This window comes from Delphinus delphis, chromosome 3, assembly GCF_949987515.2.
Source record: "Delphinus delphis chromosome 3, mDelDel1.2, whole genome shotgun sequence".
NCBI lineage: Eukaryota > Metazoa > Chordata > Mammalia > Artiodactyla > Delphinidae > Delphinus > Delphinus delphis.
In genome coordinates this window covers 21,720,277-21,740,747 of record NC_082685.1, presented here as the reverse complement: position 1 = coordinate 21,740,747, position 20,471 = coordinate 21,720,277, and the positions used below count along the sequence as shown (strand labels likewise).

The 20,471-nt window shown below is 37.0% G+C and overlaps 1 protein-coding gene across 1 annotated transcript in view; it reads left to right on the top strand.

Moving 5' to 3' along the window:
* SIMC1 (SUMO interacting motifs containing 1) overlaps window positions 1-20,471 on the top strand; it is an 89,935-nt gene that overhangs the window by 1,164 nt on the left and 68,300 nt on the right. The gene's annotated exons all lie outside the window — the stretch shown is intronic.

Below are 20,471 nucleotides of genomic sequence, written 5' to 3'. Positions count from 1 at the left end.
CCCAAAGCCACACCCCAGAAATAACAGAACTGTCACACTGATGTTATTTGTAAACCCCTTTCTTCCTTTGCAAATACTTCATCAAGACAAATCTAGCTTCTGCTTCTCCAATCCCCTTCCCATTGTTTGTAGTCCCTAAGCCTCCACTGTGAGCCACTTCAGGTATAGTGCTAAACCTAGGAGGTCACTGTAGAATAAATGGCATGCAAAACCAATTAACTTATAGTGCTATGTTGCCATGATTCAAGCAAGAGGGATCCTCAATAAATTTCAGTAAAGAATTTAGATGAGATGGACAGACAAAAGATTTTCAAGGTAAAAGTGACCCAACTTGGGAAGTGAATGGATGTCCCTAGTGCTGTGACAGTGTGGGGGACATACTAGATCCACAATAAATATTTGTTGGATGAAAGAATGGTTGACGGAATGGGAGAGCGAGCAGTTCAGATGGATGTTTGACGATGAGAGCAAATACAGTAGGAGCAGGCTTGGGGTGGAGGGAATGCTGCATTCAGTTTGAACGACAGAGGACTTGAACTCTGGAGAAAAGTCAGGACTGGAAAGATTTGGTAACCATCTAAACAGAAAGGAGCATCGAAGGTCTAATTGTGACCGAGATAATCAAGGGAAAGAATATAGAAAGAAAAGAGGTGGAAGAAAAAAATACTGCAGAATAACTCCCAACTGCATCTCCTCCCAGTTCCTCCTCTTTCCTATTCCTCCTTCTCTCAATCCCCCTTTAATTTGTCCTTCCTACTAACTTTGTCCTTTGCTCCCAAGTGGTATCCATCTTCCCTCATCCTGGGTCAGCTTCCTTCTTCAGGTGCCCAGATGTCATCCTTATCCCAGTCTGTCACGTGTGTTGTGACCCTTCACACACATACATAGGGGCACTCTCAAACTGCCCCCCTCCCCTCCCTTGTGACCACCCAACCAAGCATTTTGATTGGGAGCTTTTCGAATTGAAGAGAAATGAAGGGCAAGTTCCAGAGTAGTACCCAGTGTAAATCTCGCTTCTCCAGAGACTTACTCCACCTTTCTAAAAACTCTGGGCTAGTTCTCCTTTTATCTTTCTTGCAAGTTAGATAAGGGTGGTATGATAACCACACAAAAGATCAGAGGCATTGAGAGAGCAAGGTTATAAAGCCTCAAGCGCCTTTGTCCAGCTTTTTCTCAAGGCCCTGAGGTCAGAGAAACCTCTGTTTAAATACGGAACTCGGAACTCCCCCGCCTCCCCCCCACCCCAACAGCTGTGTGAGCTTTGGCAAGTTCTGTCATCTCTCTCAGATTTTGCATTTGAGAACATTAATACCTACCTGGCAGGACCATTAGAAGGTTTTTAATGAAGCAATGCAAGAAAAATGCCAGCATAAATGATAGCTTTTGCTACACTTTGTGCTGTTTCTCAAGCTTGGGAAGCAATGAAATGAAAGAAACAAGTTTTGTAATTTTTTTTTCTTTTTTACAAATATTGACTGAGGGGAAACAACTTGCTTGAATTCAGGAAATCAGAAACCCATCTCCAATGCTGAAGTTGATGTTTCTGAACTTCTGGCTCTTAACCTGGGCTTTAGTCTTCAGTAAGTTGATGAAATGTGTCTGTGTTTTTTTATAATATTTATTGCTTTTTTCCCCCCTACTTATAAAAGCAGAACATATTCAGATAATTTTGGTTGCCCTAATTACAAAAAATTGAGAAATGTATATAGAAAAAAATTTAATTGCCCTTAATCTCGCTATCCAAAAATAACCAATGTTAACATTTTGAAGTATGCCTGGCTAAACTTTTATTTGTAAATACCAGTGTGCACTCATACATAGCCATGTGTCATCCCCATATGTTTTTGCAAAAATGAAGTCTTGCTATACTTCATTGTTTTCAGTTTGCCTTTTCTTTTAATATACTTTTTATCTCTTTCTGCATCAATAAATACACATCACCAATATTTTTAATGTATTTCATTGTACAGATTTATAATTACATTTCTCTTTTCCTATAAATGGATATTATGCTGCCATTTCTAAATTTTCTCTATTATAAACAACTCAGAAATTTCCTCATAAATAATCTTTGTACCATTGTTTGTTTGTTTGTTTGTTTAGGATAAGTTCCTCTTAGAAGTGAGATTGCTGAGTCTAAAGGTATGCCCTCTTTGGAGGGCTTTTGATATATATTGTCATATTTCCTACAGAAATCGTGCACCAATTATATTTTCACCGTACCCCTTTCTCCACTACCTAGTCAATATCTACCCCTAGATACTGTCAATTTATTGAGTATGTAAATATTTATTGAGCACTTACTATATGCCAGGCACTCTTGTAGTTGCTAAGAATATGGCTGTGTAACAAAACCAAGTCCCTGTTTTTGTGGAGATTTCACTTTAGTCAGAGGGAGACAAAGAATAAACAATCACATAAATGTCATGTCAGAGTGTTAGGAAGAAAAGTAAGGAATTTTTGTTCTTTTAATATTTGCTGATTTGATAGCCAGATTCTGTGAGCTGTCATGGTTTTAATTTTTTCTATGGTTGTGGATTGTGATTCATTCTCTCATTAAATACATATTGAGCACATGCTCTGACCTTGGGTACCAAAGGTGAACAGGATGACAATGGACCTACATTCTAGTGAGGAAATAAGAGCAATAAACTAACAAATAAGTGAACAATGTAATAGAGAATAACTTGGGTGGGGTTGGGAGCGTTAGATTGCATCTTCAAAGAAGGCCTTTCTGAAGAGTTAATGTTTGATAAGAGAACAAAATGACAGATTTGTTATGAGAAGATCTTGGGGAATAAAGTAGCAGTAAAGGGTGCAGCAAAAACAGAGGCTTGAAATTTGGAAGGGGCATGACTAATTGGAAGAATCAAAAGGCCAGTGGGGCTAGAATGTGAGTGAAGGACAGAGTTGGAAGAGATGAGAAGTAGGTGAGCTAGGTTATATAGGACCTTCTAGACCACAGTAAGGAACTTGGATTTATTCTTATGTAATAAGAAATCTTTGAAGGGTTTTTAGCGGGGGGAAAACATGATCTGATTTACACTTTTAAATGGTGACTTTAGGGGCTTCCCTGGTGGCGCAGTGGTTGAGAGTCCGCCTGCCGATGCAGAGGACACGGGTTCATGCCCCGGTCCGGGAAGATCCCACATGCCACGTAACGGCTGGGCCCGTGAGCCGTGGCCGCTGAGCCTGCGTGTCCGGAGCCTGTGCTCCGTGACAGGAGAGGCCACAAGAGTGAGAGGCCCACGTACCGCAAAAAAAAAATAAAGGTGACTTTAGCTACTGTGAGAAGAAAAGACTGTAAGGCAAGGTGACCATATAATTTGTCATCCAAATGGGGATTCTTTTGCAAATGAAAGGAGTTACTAACTGGACCGGGTATCAAGCAACAGGTGAAGACTAAACTGTCCCAAACAAACCAGCTTCACCTTACTATAAGGGGACAAAAGTGGATCAGGGAGATCAGTCTTGGAGGTTTCATTAGTAGTCCAGACCAGAGATAATTGTAGCTTTGTAGGTGGTGCAACTGGAAGACTGGAGAGATATGGAAAGCATTTATAAAGTAAATCCTGATCTTTGGATGTGGTTAATGAGGGAAAGGGAGAAATTAAAAATGATGCCCTGGTTTTGGCCTGAACAACTGGATGCAAGTTGGTGTCAGTCATTGAAGTGGGGAAGACTTGGGGAGGAACAGGGTTGGAGGAAAGATTCAAGATTTCTCTTTAAAAGGTGTTAAATTTAAGATACCTGTGGGAGAGCCAACTGGAGATGCAAGGTATAAGGTTTGTACTGAGTTTGGAAGCCAGGGGAGAAGTCCTGACTAGTTTGGTGTCATTAGCACATAAGTTGTAAAGTCATTGACCTAGAAGAGTTCATCTAGGTTGACAGTGTACAAGAGGAAGAGCATCCAGGGTCTAGCCCTAGAGCATGCCACAGTGCCTGGCCCAGGGGAAGGCAAGGGGAGGAGGAGCAGCTAGTGAGGTTGGAGATCAGAGTGTGTGCTTGGCATGTAGGAGAGCTGGACGTCTTCCACGTTTATTGGAGATCTCTCTCTATATATGTATGTATGTGTGTATATATATATATATATATATATATATATATATACACATATACACACATAGGGTGTGTGCGTGAATTGCCTGTTCTTATCCTATTGGGTTTCTGTTTGTTTGTGTGTTTACTAATTTGTCAGTTTTACTCACATAGTAAAGACTTTTTATAGGTTGGATTGGGTCCTCCAAAAAGATGTGTTGAAGTCCCCACCACCACTACAGAATGTGACCTTATTTGAAAATCAAGTCATTGCAGATGTAATCAGTGAAGATGAGATCATAGAGTAGGGTGGACCCTTAGTCCGATATGACTAGTATCTTTATAAGAAGATGTGAAGACAGAGGGAGTTATGCAGCTGCAAATCAAGGAACACCAGGGATTGCTCATGACACCAGAAGCTAAGAGAAGGGCACAGAACAGATTCTCCCCTAGAGCCTTGGAGAGAACATGGTCCTGCAGACACCTTGATTTTGGACTTCTGAGCCTCCAGAACTGTGAGAGGATGTTGTTTTAAGCCAGCCAGTTTGTAGTAATTTGTACTAGGAAACTACCCCTGTGTCATACATGTTACATATTTTTCCCCACTTTTGATTTCTTTGGTTTTCTTTACAGAGGTTTTAAATTTTTACATAGTCAATTCTGTCACCCTTTTCCTTTATGATTTCTGTCTTTGTTGTCATACTTAGAAAGACTTTCCTCACTCCTAAGATTATAAATATTTTTTTTCATTAATCCACCTGGAATTAGTTTCAAAAAAAGAATAGAAAAAAAAAAAGAATAGAATGGTAATCTAATATTTTTCTCTCCAGATGGTTAGCTAGTTGTCCCAACATCATTTATTGAATTATCTGTCCTTTTTCCCTAGTGGTTTGAAATATTACCTTTATCAACTAATAACCTTCGTGTCTATTTGTGGACTTTGTATTTTGACCTTGTTGCATGCTGTTTTAATAATAAGCAGAGGAAACTTTTCATTGCTCTTCTTTTTTAGAATTTTTCTGGCTAGTTTTGCATATTTATTCTTTCAAATAACTTTAAAAATCACTTGATCAACTTCCAAATAATTTTTACTTTTAAAATTGGGATTGCACTAAATTTAGAAATCTGTAGTTTGTGATGTTTTATTTAATGAAGTTTTACATTTTACATGTGTATTTGTGCATCTTTTTTCTTTATTTTTTTCTTTGTTTTATGTTGAGAAAGATATTTCCTGTCCTGAGATTATTTTCCTATTATTGTTCATTGACTATCTCATTTTTAACATTTATTTCTTTAATTCATCTGAAATGCTTTATATAGCATGAAGTATGCTTACCATTTTCCATATACTGTATTGCCTTATTTCTAAGACAACACTGAATCTAAGACTTGCTGTCAGTTTAAGAACAGCTTTTCAAGAAAAAAGAAACTACCGCATGAAATGTATATACTATTAGATGCATCCTGATTGCAGATGTATGAGGGAAACATTCTGGATATTAGAATTTATAATATATGATTTTAATCATTTGTCTGGGAATCATTTCTTAAATAATATTTTTCTCCATTTATCTGAAACACATTTTTATACCAGATTATTTTAAGCACTTGGATCTATTTCTGGGTTTTCTTTTATGTTTCATTGATTTGTGTATTCTCAATGTCAGAATTTGACTGTCTTATTTTTGTGGTTTGATAGTATTTTTTTTTTTTTGGTATCTATTCGAGCAAATACCTCTTCTCACCTTTTTTTTCCCCCAAAAGTTCATGTCTGTTGTGACCATTTAGTCGTCCAAGTGAATTTTAGAATCATCTTATCAAGGATTGCATTAGATCAGTGTTTCTTTGGGCCAGATAATTCTTTGTTGTGGGAAGCTGTCCCGTGCACTGTGGAATGTTTAGTAGCATCTTTGGTCTCTACCCACTAGATGCCAGCCAGTAGCAGCAGCCCCTTCACTTGTGACTACCAAAAATGTCTCCAGATATTGCTAAATGTCTCCTGTGGGGGGCAAAATTGCCCCTGGTTCAGAACCACTACATTAGATTTATAAGTTAATTAAAGGAGTTTAATTTCTTAATAGTATTGTCTTCCTAATTGGAAGCACAGTTTAACTTTAATTTTACAGGGCTTCCTTCTTGGCAGTAATAAAACTTTAAGACTTTCTTTGTTTGGGTTCTGTGCCTTTCTCATCAAGGAGCTGGTGTTTTGACTCAGAGTGACTGTTTGGTACATAGAACTGACCATGTTAATCATGGTGAGCATCACATAGTAAGAAAAGTTGGTATTTATGCCAGGCACCATGTTGAGTGCTTTGCACGGATTAACTCATGTAATCTTCACTGCAACCCTATGAGGTGTAGGTACTATTATTATCCCTATTTGATAGATGAGGAAACTGAGGTAGGTTCAACCAGGTGCTAACTGATAGAGCAGATTTACCACCACTAGTGTCAGTCTTGAAAATCCTGGGGTGAACTTGCAAACCTCTCACCATGTTTCCAAAGGAACATCCTCTGGGGATGCTGGAAATAGTTAAGTGGAAAAAAGCAAATTGCAAAGTATAATTCTATTTTTCAAATGTGTGTTTTTATCAGAATAGACTCACCAGTGTTTTTTAATCCAAAAATTGTTTTTTAAACCCTATCATGTACTTTAAAAATACTTTTTAAATCACTTTCTCTTTCTCAACCCCTTCTCCCCAAAATTGCAAGTTCCCTGCTGGACACAGCCACATACTTAATGCGTCAAACATAATAGGTGCTCATTAATTATTTATTCAGGGAGAAACAGAATTCTTATTATTGGTTTTCTAAGGAATCCTTTCCTCCTGAGATAAGTTATGTCAAAATACCCTCTGCGATGGGAGAACCAGGGGATAAATAATGGCTTCCAACCCAAGCTAATTTTTTATAAAGATTTTTGGAACTAAAACTATGGATATGTTTTAGAGTAGAAGGCAAAATTCACCTACATTTTTAATTTAAAACATCAGATGTCAAACTATTGATAATTTGGATCTTAAATCAAGGTCGGCTCCCATGTAAGCCTGCAGATCACTTGCCCCGTTCCCCCTTAACAGCTTTATTAAGATATAATTCCGGGCTTCCCTGGTGGCGCAGTGGTTGAGAGTCCGCCTGCCGATGCAGGGGACACGGGTTCGTGCCCCGGTCCGGGAAGATCTCACATGCCGCGGAGCGGCTGGGCCCGTGAGCCATGGCCGCTGAGCCTGCGCGTCCGGAGCCTGTGCTCCGCAACGGGAGAGGCCACAACAGTGAGAGGCCCGTGTACCCAAAAAAAAAAAAAAAAAAAAAAGATATAATTCCATACCATACATAAAATTTGCCCTTAAAATTTCCTGAGTAGTTTAACAATCACCATTGTTTTAGATTTTAGAACATTTTCTTCACTCCAGAAGGAAACCCTATAGTCTCCAGTGGGTTCTCGGGGTTTTTTTTTAAGGTATACAATTTGTGTCATTTAAAAAATAAAATTTCCCCATTTTAAATTATAAAAATTATTTTAAAATTTTAAAGAGGCAAAAAACTCAGGACATCAGAAAGAATGCACCCCTGTCCATTCCCGCTCTCCAGAGATAACTAATAGTTTTCTCTGTGTATGTACACAAACATACCTAAATATCTAATTTTTTTCCCAGTGGAGTCATAGTAATTTTTTAAACCACTTAATATATTTTAGGCATTTAAAAAAAATATTGGTACCTCATTCAGACTATTGTCCACTTTGTTTACCATGGTATTCCCAGTGCATAACATGGTTCCTGGCACACAGTGAGTATTCATTCAATAAATATTTTATCAGCTGCATGTTATTCTCATATAAAAAATGCCATAATTTATGGCATTTAACCAGTCCCTTATTTTTATTTATTTATTTTAACATCTTTATTGGCATATAATTGCTTTACAATGTTGTGTTAGTTTCTGCTGCATAACAAAGTGAATCATCTATACATATACATATACCTCTATATCTCCTCCCTCTTGCGTCTCCCTCCCACCCTCCCTATCCCACTCCTCTAGGTGGTTATAAAGCACCGAGCTGATCTCCCTGTGCTATGCGGCTGCTTCCCACTAGCTATTTTACGTTTGGTAGTGTATATACGTCCATGCCACTCTCACTTCGTCACAGCTTATCCTTCCCCCTCCCCATGTCCTCAAGTCCATTCTCTACATCTGCATCTTTATTCCTATCCTGCCCCTAGTTTCTTCAGAACTTTTTTTTTTTTTAGATTCCATATATATGTGTTAGCATACGGTATTTATTTTTCTCCTTCTGAACCTCTCCCTTATTGATTTTAATTTTTTTGCTATTACAGACTGTGATGTGATGAACTCTCTTGCATGGTCATAAGAATATGTTTTTAGGACAAGTTCCTTACAATGGAATTCTGGAGTTAAAGAGTAATAAGTATTTATAATTTTAATGTATACCACTGTTGTGGACATAATGTCATTCTTTGTGCGATCCTAGTGTCTGAAACCCAGAACTATGTTTGTAAAACTCCCACCTTTGGAAATACAATCTATTTCCTCCTAAAAAAAAAAGCTGAAATGCCAGATACTCACATTCCCGGGCTCCCTTGTACCTAATGCTTGGACATAGAACCTAGATTATACCAGTCAGAAGTACTTTTTCCAGACTTTGAATTGGAAGCTGGTGATGGGAAAAAGCAGGGTAAGGTAGACTCCATTTTGGTGAGACAGCAGCAGCAATGGCAATTACATGTAGCAGTAGGGTACAGGGTATAGCTGGCCATGGAAGTGTGTAGAAATACAGATTTTTGTATATTTATTTTGTACTTTGCAACTTTCCTGAATTTATTAGTTCTTAACAGTTTATTGGTGGAGTTATCATACTTTATATAATATATTGTCCACAAATACTGCCATTTATTTCTGTGTCTTGCCTAATTGCTCTGGCTAGGACTTCCAATGCTATGTGGAATAAAAGTGACAAGAGTGGACATCCTTGTCTTATTCCTGATCTTAGAGGAAAAACTTTCAGCTTTTCACCATTGAGTATGATGTTAGCTGTGGCCTTATCATATATGGCCTTTACTATGTTGAGGTATGTTTCCATCTCTACCCACTTTATTGAGAGTTTTTGTCATAAATGGATGCTGAATTTTGTCAAATGCTTTTTCTGCAACTATTGATATAATCATGATTTTTATCCTTTGTTAATGTGGTATACCATGTTAATTGAATTGTGGATGGTGAACCATCCTTTCATTCCTGGACTAAATCCCACTTGATCATGGTGTATGATCCTTTTAATGTATTGTTGGATTCGGTTTGCTAGGATTTCTGCATCTATGTTCATCAGTGATATTGGCCTGAAATTTTCTTTTTTTGTGGTATTCTTGTCTGGTTTTGGTATCAAGGCCATTCTCGCCTTGTAAAATGAGTTTGGAAGAATTCCTTCCTCTTCAGTTTTCTGGAAGAGTTTGAGAAGGATAGTTATTAAATCTTATTTAAATATTTGGTAGAATTCACCAAAGAAGCCATGACCCTGGACTTTGGTTTGGGGTGAGGGGCAGTTTTTGACTACTGATTCAATCTCTTTATTAGTAATCTGTCAATTCAGATTTTTTATTTTTTCATGATTCAGTCTTGGAAATTGTATGTTTCTAGGAGTTTATCCATTTCTTCTAGGTTGTCCAATTTTTTAGCATATAATTGCTCTTAGTAGTCTTTTATGATCCTGTGTATTTCTGTGATATCAGTTGTAACTTCTCTTTCATTTCTGATTTTATTCATTTGAGCCCTTTCTGTTTTTTTCTTGGTGAGTCTAGCTAAAGGTTTGTCCATTTTGTTTATCTTTTCAAAGAATCAGCTCTTAGTTTCATTGATCTTTTCTGTTGTCTTTTTAGTCTTTACTTCACTTCTGTCTACTCTGATCTTTGTTATTTCCTTCCTTCTCCTAACTTTAGGATTCATTTCTTCTTTTTCTAGTTCCTGTAGGTGTAAAATTAAATTCTGTCTTTGAGATTTTTCTTGTTTCTTGAGGTAGGCCTGTATCACTATCAACTTCCTTCTTAAAACTTCTTTTGCTGCATCCCATAGATTTTGGTAAGTTGTATTTCCATTTTCATTTGTCTCAAGGTATTTTTTTATTTATCTTTTGATTTCTCTGTCTACCCATTGGCTGTTCAGTAGCATGTTGTTTAATCTCCATGTATTTGTGATTTTTCCAGTTTTCTTCTTGTAATTAATTTTTTATTTCATACCATTGTTGTTAGAAAAGATGCTTGATGTGATTTCAGTCTTCCTAAATTTATTGAGACTTTATTTTTTTAAATATGGCATATCCTGGAGAATGTTCCATATGCACATGAGAAGAATGTATATTCTGTTGATTATGGCTGGAATGTTCTGTTTATATCTATTAAGTTAATCTGGTCTAGTGTGTCTTTTAAGGCCAATGTTTCCATATTGATTTTCTGTCTGAATGATTTATCCATTGATGTTAGTGGGGTATTAAAGTATATCACAGTTTTTTTCATTGCTGTCAGTTTCTCCCATTACATCTGTTAATGTTTGCTTTATATATTTATATATTTAGGCGCTCCTATGTTGGGTACATAAATAATTACAAATGTTATATTCTCTGGTTTGATTGACCACTTTATCATTATGTAATGCCCTTCTTTGTCTTTTATTACAGTCTGTTTTAAAGTTTATTTTGTCTGATATAAGTACAGTTACCCCAGCTTTCTTTTGGTTTCCATTTGCATGGAACGTCTTTTTCCATCCCTTCACTTTGTCAGTATGTGTCCTTACATCTGAAGTAAGTCTTATAGGCAGCATATAGATGGGTCTTGTTTTGTTTTGTTTTGTTTTGTTTTGTTTTGCAGTACACGGGCCTCTCACTGCTGTGGCCTCTCCCGTCGCGGGGCACAGGTTCCGGACGTGCAGGCCCAGTGGCCATGGCCCACGGGCCCAGCCACTCCGTGGCATACGGGATCCTCCCGGACCGGGGCACGAACCTGCATCCCCTGCATTGGCAGGCAGACTCTCAATCACTGCACCACCAGGGAAGCCCTTGTTTTGTTTTTTTTTAAATCCACTCAGCCACTCTATATCTTTTAATTGGAGAATTTAGCCCATTTACATTTAATTGTTGATAGGTATGTACTTATTACCATGTTGTTAATTGTTTTCTGGCAGTTTTGTAGTTCTTCTCTGTTCTTTCTTTTGCTCTCTTCCCCTGTTGTCTGATGACTTTCTTTAGTGTTATGCTTAGATTCCTTTCATATTATCTTTTGTGTATATACTATAGGTTTTTGCTTTGTGGTTACCATGAGGGTCATATATAACAGCCTATATATATGACAATCGAAATTTTCTTAATATAGGTCTTGAAATTTCCCAGTAAATTTATTCCAGGGACTTTTAAATTTTTATTCAAATATGTTTATTGGGGGATAATTCTCCAACTCTCTGGATATCAACTGGATGTCCCACAATTTCATTCAATTCTGACACTACCTGCAGTCATCATAGAACCCACAGGTTAAGGGCTCAGTCCTACAAGACTGCCCCCCTCTTCAGATTCCAATTGCATGTAGTGCAAGTTACCTTCACTTCTTTCCAACTTGTCTGCAAATCAGGGATTCCCATCACCCCCTTCTAAGGTTTGATCATTTGCTATAATGGCTCACAGAACTCAGGGAAACACTTTACTTACTGTTACCAGTTTATTATAAAGGATGTAAATGAACAGCCAGATGAAAAAGTACAGAGGGCAAAGTTCAGAAGGGTCTCAAGTGCAGGAGCTTCTGTCTCCATGTAATTTAGGGTACACCACCCTCCTGGCACATGGATGTGTTCACCAACTCAGAAGCTCTCCAAACCCTGTTGTTTAGGATTTTTATGGAGGCTCCATGACAGTGGGTGTGACTGATTAAATCCCTAGCCATTGGTGATTACCTCAATCTTGAGTTCCTCTCCCCTCCCCAGACACTTAGGAAGTAGGGCTGAAAATTCTAACCCTCTAATCACATGGTTGGTTCCTCTAGCAACTAGCCCCAATCCTGAAATACCTAGGGGCTTTCAGCCATCAGTCATGTCATTAACAAACACAGATATGGTTGAAAGGGGCTTATTAATAACGAAGATGCTTCTCTTCTATCACTAAGGAAACTACAAGGGTTTTAGGAGCTCTGTATCAGGAACCAGAGACAAAAACCAAGTATATATTTCTTATTAGATCCCAATATCACAGAATCATATTGCATGTTATTCTCTTTTGCCTTTGTTTTTTCCTCAATCTTATGTTTATACAATTAAGCAGTGTTATTGCATGTGGCTTTAATTAGCCATTTTCATCTTTATATGGTATTCCCAAACCAGTCACTGCCAACAACCTTCTAATTTGTGACTTTTCTTACAACTTTCTGGTGTTTTGATAAACAGAAGTAATATTCTCAGTGCATCTCATCAGGAGGAACATTAGGTAGTTTGTTTCATTATTGGTGATGTTAACATTGGTCACTTCATTGATGTAGAATCAGCCAGGTTTCTCTACTTTAAAGGTGCTATCTTTCTCTTGATTAGTAAGAAATTTGTAGGGAGACACTCTGAGACTATTAAGTGTTCTAATCCTCGTGAAATTGCTATACTTTAGTTTTAGCATACATTGATGTTTCTTGCCTAAATCAATTCTTACCATGATGGTTGTAAAATAGTGATTATATTTCCTGATTGCATTATATTTCCTAATTATATTAGTTGGCATTCTACTATAAAGAAGAATATTTCCTTCTCTTTCACATCACCCTGTCTACCTATCATTAGTATGAATTAATGGATTTCTATTTTATTCAGTTGGTTAAATAATTTCTACTACTCTTTATTTGTTTTTATTGAGATAATTATAGATTCACAAACAGTTGTAAGAAATAATACAGGGAGATCCCTTGTACACTTTGCCTAGTTTTCTTCAGTGGTAGCAGTTTGCAAAATTATAGTGTAATATCACATCCTGGATATTGATACAATTTGCTTATATTATTGAGATTTCCCCAGTTTTACTTTTATTCATTTGTGTGTTTGTGTGTATTAAGTTCTATAGATTTATAACCTTTGTAGGTTCTTGTATTTACTACCACAATCAAGATATTAAACCAATCCAATACCACAAGGATCCCTCATATTGCCCTTCTATAACCCCATTCACCTTCCCCCCACCACCACCATCACCCCACTCACATCCCTAAACCCTGGCAACCACTAATCTGACATTCATTTAAAATTTATCCTTTCAAAATGTTATTCAAATAGAATAATGTAGTATGTAACTATTGGGGATTAGCTTTTTCACTCATCATGATTCTTGGAAGATTCATCCAAGTTATTATGTGTATCAATAGTTCATTCCTTTTTGTAGAATAGTATTCCACTGTATGTATGTGCCAGTGTGTGTAACCAGGCATCTGTTGAAGGACACTGGGGATAACTGCAGTTTTTAGCTGTTACAAATAAAGCTGCTATGAACATGCATGTACATGTTTTTATATGAAGAATTTTTCATTTTTTTAGTATAAACGTCCAGGACTGTGATTGCTGGTACTATGGTAGTTGTTTGTTTCATTTTTTAAAAAACAGTCACACAGTTCCACTGACATTGTATGAGTGATCCAGTTTCTCTGCATCCTCACCCAGATTTGGTGTTTTCACTATTTTTATTTTAGTCATTCTGTTATATAGTGATATCTCATTGAGATTTTAATTTGAATTTCCCTAATGGCTAATGATGTTGAATATCTTTCCATGTGCTTATTTGCCATCTGTCTATCTTCTTCAGTGAAATGTCTGTTCATATCTAACCCATTTTCTACTTGAATTTTTTTTTTTTTTTTACTGTTGAGTTGTGAGAGTTCTTTATATAATCTAGTTACTATTTCTTTGTTGGGTCTGTGATTAGCAGATCTTTTCTCCCAGTCTATAACATGTCTTTTCATCCTCTTCACACAGGCTTTCACAGAGCAAAAGTTTTAAATTTTGATTAGGTCTTATTTACTCACTTTTTTCTTTTATAAGTAGTGTTTTTGGTGCTGTCTAAAAACTCTTTGCCTGGCCCTAGAACCCAAAGATTTTCTCTTATTTTTTTTCTAAAAGTTTTATAGTTTTACATTTTATATTTAAGTCTATAATCTATTTTGAGTTAATTTTGCTGTAAGGTCTGAGATTTAGGTTGAGGTTCATATTTTTGCCTATGGATGTCCAATTGCTGCAGCATCATTTGTTTAAGTACTATTTATTTGTTGTTCAAATTGACCCAGTGTTAGCCAGTGGTAACGCCTTTATGCTGGCTTCTCTTCAAGAGAAATATTGAATAGGCACTATTCTTGTTTTACTGGCCTACTTTGGAACCAAATCCCCAAGTAAGATGCGCCTATACTGTACTTACTATCTTGGGGATGAGTTGATCTTGAGTTGTGTGAGATTTCACGAACTCTGGTGTGTAAAAGTAGGGTCTTCTGCTCTATAATCCTTTGGACTCTGATGGTCTAATGCAACTTTTAAATTTCCCAAGGTTCCAAAGTTTGGTCCTACTTATTTGAAAACTAAAAAGTTTCTTTCTTAGCATGAGAGAGCAGAGCCACTCTTCTCCTTATTCTTAGTTAGTATATCATTAGGCCAAGACCTGGATTAAAACTTTAAAAAGATGGTTGGCACTCCACCCAGTAACATCTGTTCTATCACACATGGGACATTCACCAAGATAGACCACATCTTGAGTCATTAAACAAACCTTATAGATGTTTTAAAAATTGAAATCATAAAAAGTATGCCCTCTGACCATAATGGAATCAAACTAGAAATCAGTAACACAAATATAACAGGAAAATATCCAAACACTTGGAAATTAACACATGTCTAAATAATATATAGGTCAAAGATGTTTTTTAAACATCTTTATTGGGGTATAATTGCTTTACAATGGTATGTTAGTTTCTGCTTTATAACAAAGTGAATCAGTTATACATATACATATGTTCCCATATCTCTTTCCTCTTGCGTCTCCCTCCCTCCCACCCTCCCTATCCCACCCCTCCAGGTGGTCACAAAGCACCGAGCTGATATCCCTGTGCTATGCAGCTGCTTCCCACTAGCTGTCTACCTTACGTTTGGTAGTGTATATATGTCCATGCCTCTCTCTCGCTTTGTCACAGCTCTCCCTTCCCCCTCCCCATATCCTCAAGTCCATTCTCCAGTAGGTCTGTGTCTTTATTCCTGTCTTACCCCTAGGCTCTTCATGACATTTTTCCCTTAAATTCCATATATATGTGTTAGCATACGGTATTTGTCTCTCTCTTTCTGACTTACTTCACTCTGTATGACAGACTCTAGGTCTATCCACCTCATTACAAATAGCTCAATTTCGTTTCCTTTTATGGCTGAGTAATATTCCATTGTATATATGTGCCACATCCAAAGAAGAAATCTTAAGGGAAATTTTTTAATGTATTATACTGATTTAAAATGAAAATACAACATATCAAAATCTTTGGGACACAGCTAAAGCAGTGCTTAGAGGGAAATATATTGCACTTAGTGCTTATATATAAGAAAGGCCTCAAATCAGTCATGTAAGCTCATACCTCAAGAAACTAAACAAAGAAATACATACAAAATAAATCCAAACAAACAGAAGGAAGGAAATAATAAATATTAGAGTGGAAGTCAATGACATCAATAACAGAAAGACAATAGAGAAAATCAAACTAAAAGATTTCTTTTGAAAAAATCAGTAACTTTGATAAACCTCTAGCAAGAATGATAAATTAAAAATGGGAGATGAAACAAACTACCAGTATCAGGAATGAAAAAAGGAATATCCCTACAGACCCCACAGATATTAAAAGGATAATAAGATACTACTCCAAACAACTATAGTCATATAAATTTGAAACTTTAGTTCACATGGACGTATTCCCCTCCAAAATCACAAACTCGCCCAAGGCTAAATAGATAATTGAATAGTCCCATAACTGTTGTGGAAATTGAATTAGTAATTTAAAATTTTCCGAAAAGAAATCTCCTGACCCAAAATTGTCACTAGCAAATTCTACCAAACATTTACAGAGGAAATAGCACCAATTCTACACAACTTTCAGAAAACAGAAGAAAAACCAACACTATCCCCCTCATTTTATAAGGTGAGCATTACCTTGATATCAAAACCAAAGACAGTACAAAAAAAGAAAAAGAAAGAAAACTATAGACCAATATTCCTCGTGAATATAGATATAAAAATCCTCAGCAAGATATTAGCAAATCAAACCCAGCAATGTATGAAAAGAATAATATACCACAACTAAGTGGGATTTATTCTGGGAATTCCAGGCTGGCTCAGTATTTTAAAACCAATTAATGTAATCTATTAACAGTCTTAAGAAGAAAAGCCACATGATCATATCAGTTGATGCAGAAAACACATTTGACAAAATTCAATGCCTATTCATCATACAAACTCTCAGCACACTAGGCACAGAAGGGAATTTCCCCCAGCCCAATAAAGAGCATCTACAGAAACCAAAACAAAACACTAGAACTAACATCATACTTAATGATGAAAGACTGAATGCTTTCTGGAATAAGGCAAAGATGCCTGCTCTTTACACCCCTATTCAATATGGTACTGGAAGTCTTAGCTGGCACAATAAGGCAAGAAAAGGAAATAAAAGGCACACGGATTGTAAAGGAAGAAATAAAAGTGTAACTTTTTCCAGATAATATGATTGTCTACATGGAAAATCCTAAGGAATCTACAAGAAAGAACATAAGAGGAGGGGAGGAAGGAAGGAAGAGAAACCCTCCTAGGACAAATAAGTGAGGTTATAAGTTAGCAAGGTCACTGTATACAAGGTCAACACAAATTAATCATATTTCTATATGCTAGCAGTAAACATTTAGAAACCTAAATTGAAAACACTATCATTTACAATCACATCCACAAAAGTGAGATACTTAGATATAAATTTAACAAAATATATATAGGATCCATATACTGAAAACTACAAACTGCTTCTGAAAGAAAGAAGACCTGAATGAGTGAAAATATATACTGTGTTCATGGACTGGAAGACTCATCATACTAAAGATGTCATTTCTCTCAAATTGATGTATAGATTTAACTTAATTCCTACCAAAATCTCAGTATGGTTCTTTATAAACATAGATAAGCTTGTCCTAAAATTTATGTGGAAAGGCAAAGGAAGTAAATTAGCCAGAACAATTTTGAAAAAGAAGACTATAATTGGAGGAATCAAACTATCAGATTTTAATAGTTACAATTTAGCTACAGTTATCACAAGAGTGTGGTATTGACACATAGATCAATGGAATAGAATAGAGTCCTGAGATAGACCCACACAAGTACAGCAAACTGATTTTTTTATGAAGATGCAGAAGCAATTTAATGGAGGAAGGACAGTATTTTCGACAAATGATGCTGGAACAATTGACATTCAAAAGCAAAAAAAAAAAAAAAAAAGGAAAAGAACCTTGATATAAATATCATACCTTATACCAAAATTATCTCAAAATGGATCATAGATTTAAAATGTAAAGCTGTAAAGCTTATAGAAGAAAACATAAGTGAAAATTGCTGAGACCTGAGGTTAGATAGAGTCCTTAGATATGACACCAAAGGCACAATCCAAAAAAAAAAGATAAATTGGACTTCATCAAAATAAAAAATTTGGAGGAACTCTGGTCTCAAGGGCTGGGTGCAAGACCTCTATATGCATCACTCTATGAGCAAGTGAAACTAGACTAAGGACAAGGAAAAGAAGAAGGGCCAAATATCTGCTTTCTCATGACCCTACCACCAGTAAACTGTAACTTCTTTGTTGTAATGGATTGTATCTCTTTTCAACTATAAGCATTTAGAATAATGATTAGTGCACAATTGTCCTCAAAGAGTGATTGAATAAATCAATGACTTTGACTTCCATTTTGTCCATATAGGTTACCATTTCTACTTTATTTATCTTTATTTTTTTACTCTATTTCTAATCCACTTTCTTGAAATAGATCTGAAGATCTCAAAACTTGTTAATATAAAAACTCCCTGGAATAGAGACAAGATGGCAGAATAGAAGGACTTGAGCTCACCTTCTCTCACGAAAACACCAAAATCACAACAAACTGCTGAATAACTATCAACAAAAAAGACTGGAACCTGCCAAAAAAGATATTCTACACCCAAAGACAAAGAAGAAGCCACAGTGAGACAGTAGGAGGGGTGCTTTCACAATGCAATCATATCCTACCAGGTGGGTGAACCAAAAAGTGGAAAATAATTATATCACAGAGGTTCTCCCACAGGAGTGAGAGTTCTGAGCCCCATGTCAGACTCCCCAGCCTGGGGGTCTGTCATTGGGAGGAAAGGCCCCCAGAACATTTGGCTTTGAAGGCCAGCAGGGCTTGAGTGCAGGAGCTCCACAGGACCAGGGGAAACAGAGACTCCACTCTTGGAGGGCACACACAAGGTTTCACGTGCACTGGGACCCAGGGCAAAGCAGTGACACCATAGGACCCTGGGCCAGAGCTACCTGTGGGCCTTGTAGGGTCTCCTGGGAAAGTAAGAGTCAGCTGTGGCTCACTGCAGGGGCAAGGACACTGGTGGTAGAGACCCCAGGGATATTCATTAGTGTGAGCTCTCCAGAGGTAACCATTCTGGAACCAAGACCTGGCCTGACCCATCAGCCTGCAGGCTCCATTGCTGGGAGACCTCAGGCCTAACTACCAACAGGGTGGAAACACAGCCCCACGCATCAGCAGACAGGCTGCCTAAAGTCTTCCTGAGCCCACAACCACCTATAAACACACCCCTTGACATGGCCCTTCCCACCAGTGGGACAAGACCCAATTCCACCCACCAGGGAGCAGACACCAGAAGCAAGAAGAACTACAATCCTGCAGCCTGAGAAACGGAGACATCAATGGACAGATCATCCAGATGGAAAATCAATAAGTAAGCACAGGCCTTAAATGACACGTTAGACCAGATGTACTTAATTCATATTTATAGAACATTCCATCTGAAAACAGCAAAATACACATTCTCCTCAAGTGCACATGAAACATTCTCCAAGATAGATCACATTGCTGGGCCACAAAGCATGCCTTGGTAAATCTAAGAAATGTGAAATCACATCGAGCATCTTCTCTGACCACAACGCCGTGAGATTAGAAATCAACTACAAGAAAAAAAAAACTGTAAAAAACACAAACACAAAACTGTAAAAAACTAAACAACATGTTACTAAACAACCAATGGATCACTGAAGAAATCAAAAAATACCTAGAGATGTAAGCGAAAACACAATGATCCAAAACCTATGGGATGCAGGAAATCAGTTCTAAGAGGGAAGTTTATAGCAATACAAGCTTACCTCAGGAAACAAGAAAAATCTAAAATAAACAACCTAACCTTACACCTAAAGCAACTAGAGAAAGGAGAACAAACAAAACCCAAAGTTAGCAAAAGGAAAGAAATGATAAAGATCAGAGTAGAAATAAATGAGAGATGAAGAAAACAAAAGAAAAGATCAATGAAACTAAAAGCTGGTTCTTTGAAAAAATAAACAAAATTGGTAAACCTTTAGCCAGACTCAAGAAAAAAAGGGAGAGGGCTCAAATCAGTAAAAGTAGAGATGAAAAAGGAAAAGTTACAGCTGACACCACAGAAATGCAAAGGATCATAGAGACTGATGCAAACAACTGTATGCCAATAAAATGGACAACCTAGAAGAAATGGATAAATTCTTAGAAAGGTACAATCTTCCAAGACTGAACCAGAAAGAAATGAAAATATGAAGAGACCAATCACAAGTACTGAAATTGAAACTGTGATTTTAAAACTTCCAACAAACAAAACTCCGGGGCCAGATGGCTTCACAGGCAAATTTTGTCAAACATTTAGAGAGGAGTTAACACCTATTCTTCTGAAAGTATTCCAAAAAATTGCAGAGGAAGGAACACTCCCAAACTCATTCTGTGAGGCCACCATCACCTTGATACCAAACCAGACAAAGATACCACAAAAAAGAAAATTACAGGCCAATATCACTGATGAACATAGATGCAGAAATCCTCACCAAAATACTAGCAAACAGAATCCAACAGCACATTAAAAGGATCATACACCACAATCAACTGAGGTTTATCCCAGGAATGCAAGGATTCTTCAGGATATGCAAATCAATCAATGTGATAAACCATATTAACATATTGAAGGAGAAAAACCATATGATCATCTCAATTGATGCAGAAAAAGCTTTTGACAAAATTCAACACCCATTTATTATAAAACTCTCCAGAAAGTAGGCGTAGAGGGAACCTACCTCAATATCATAAAGGCCATATATCACAAACCCACAGCCAATATCGTTCTC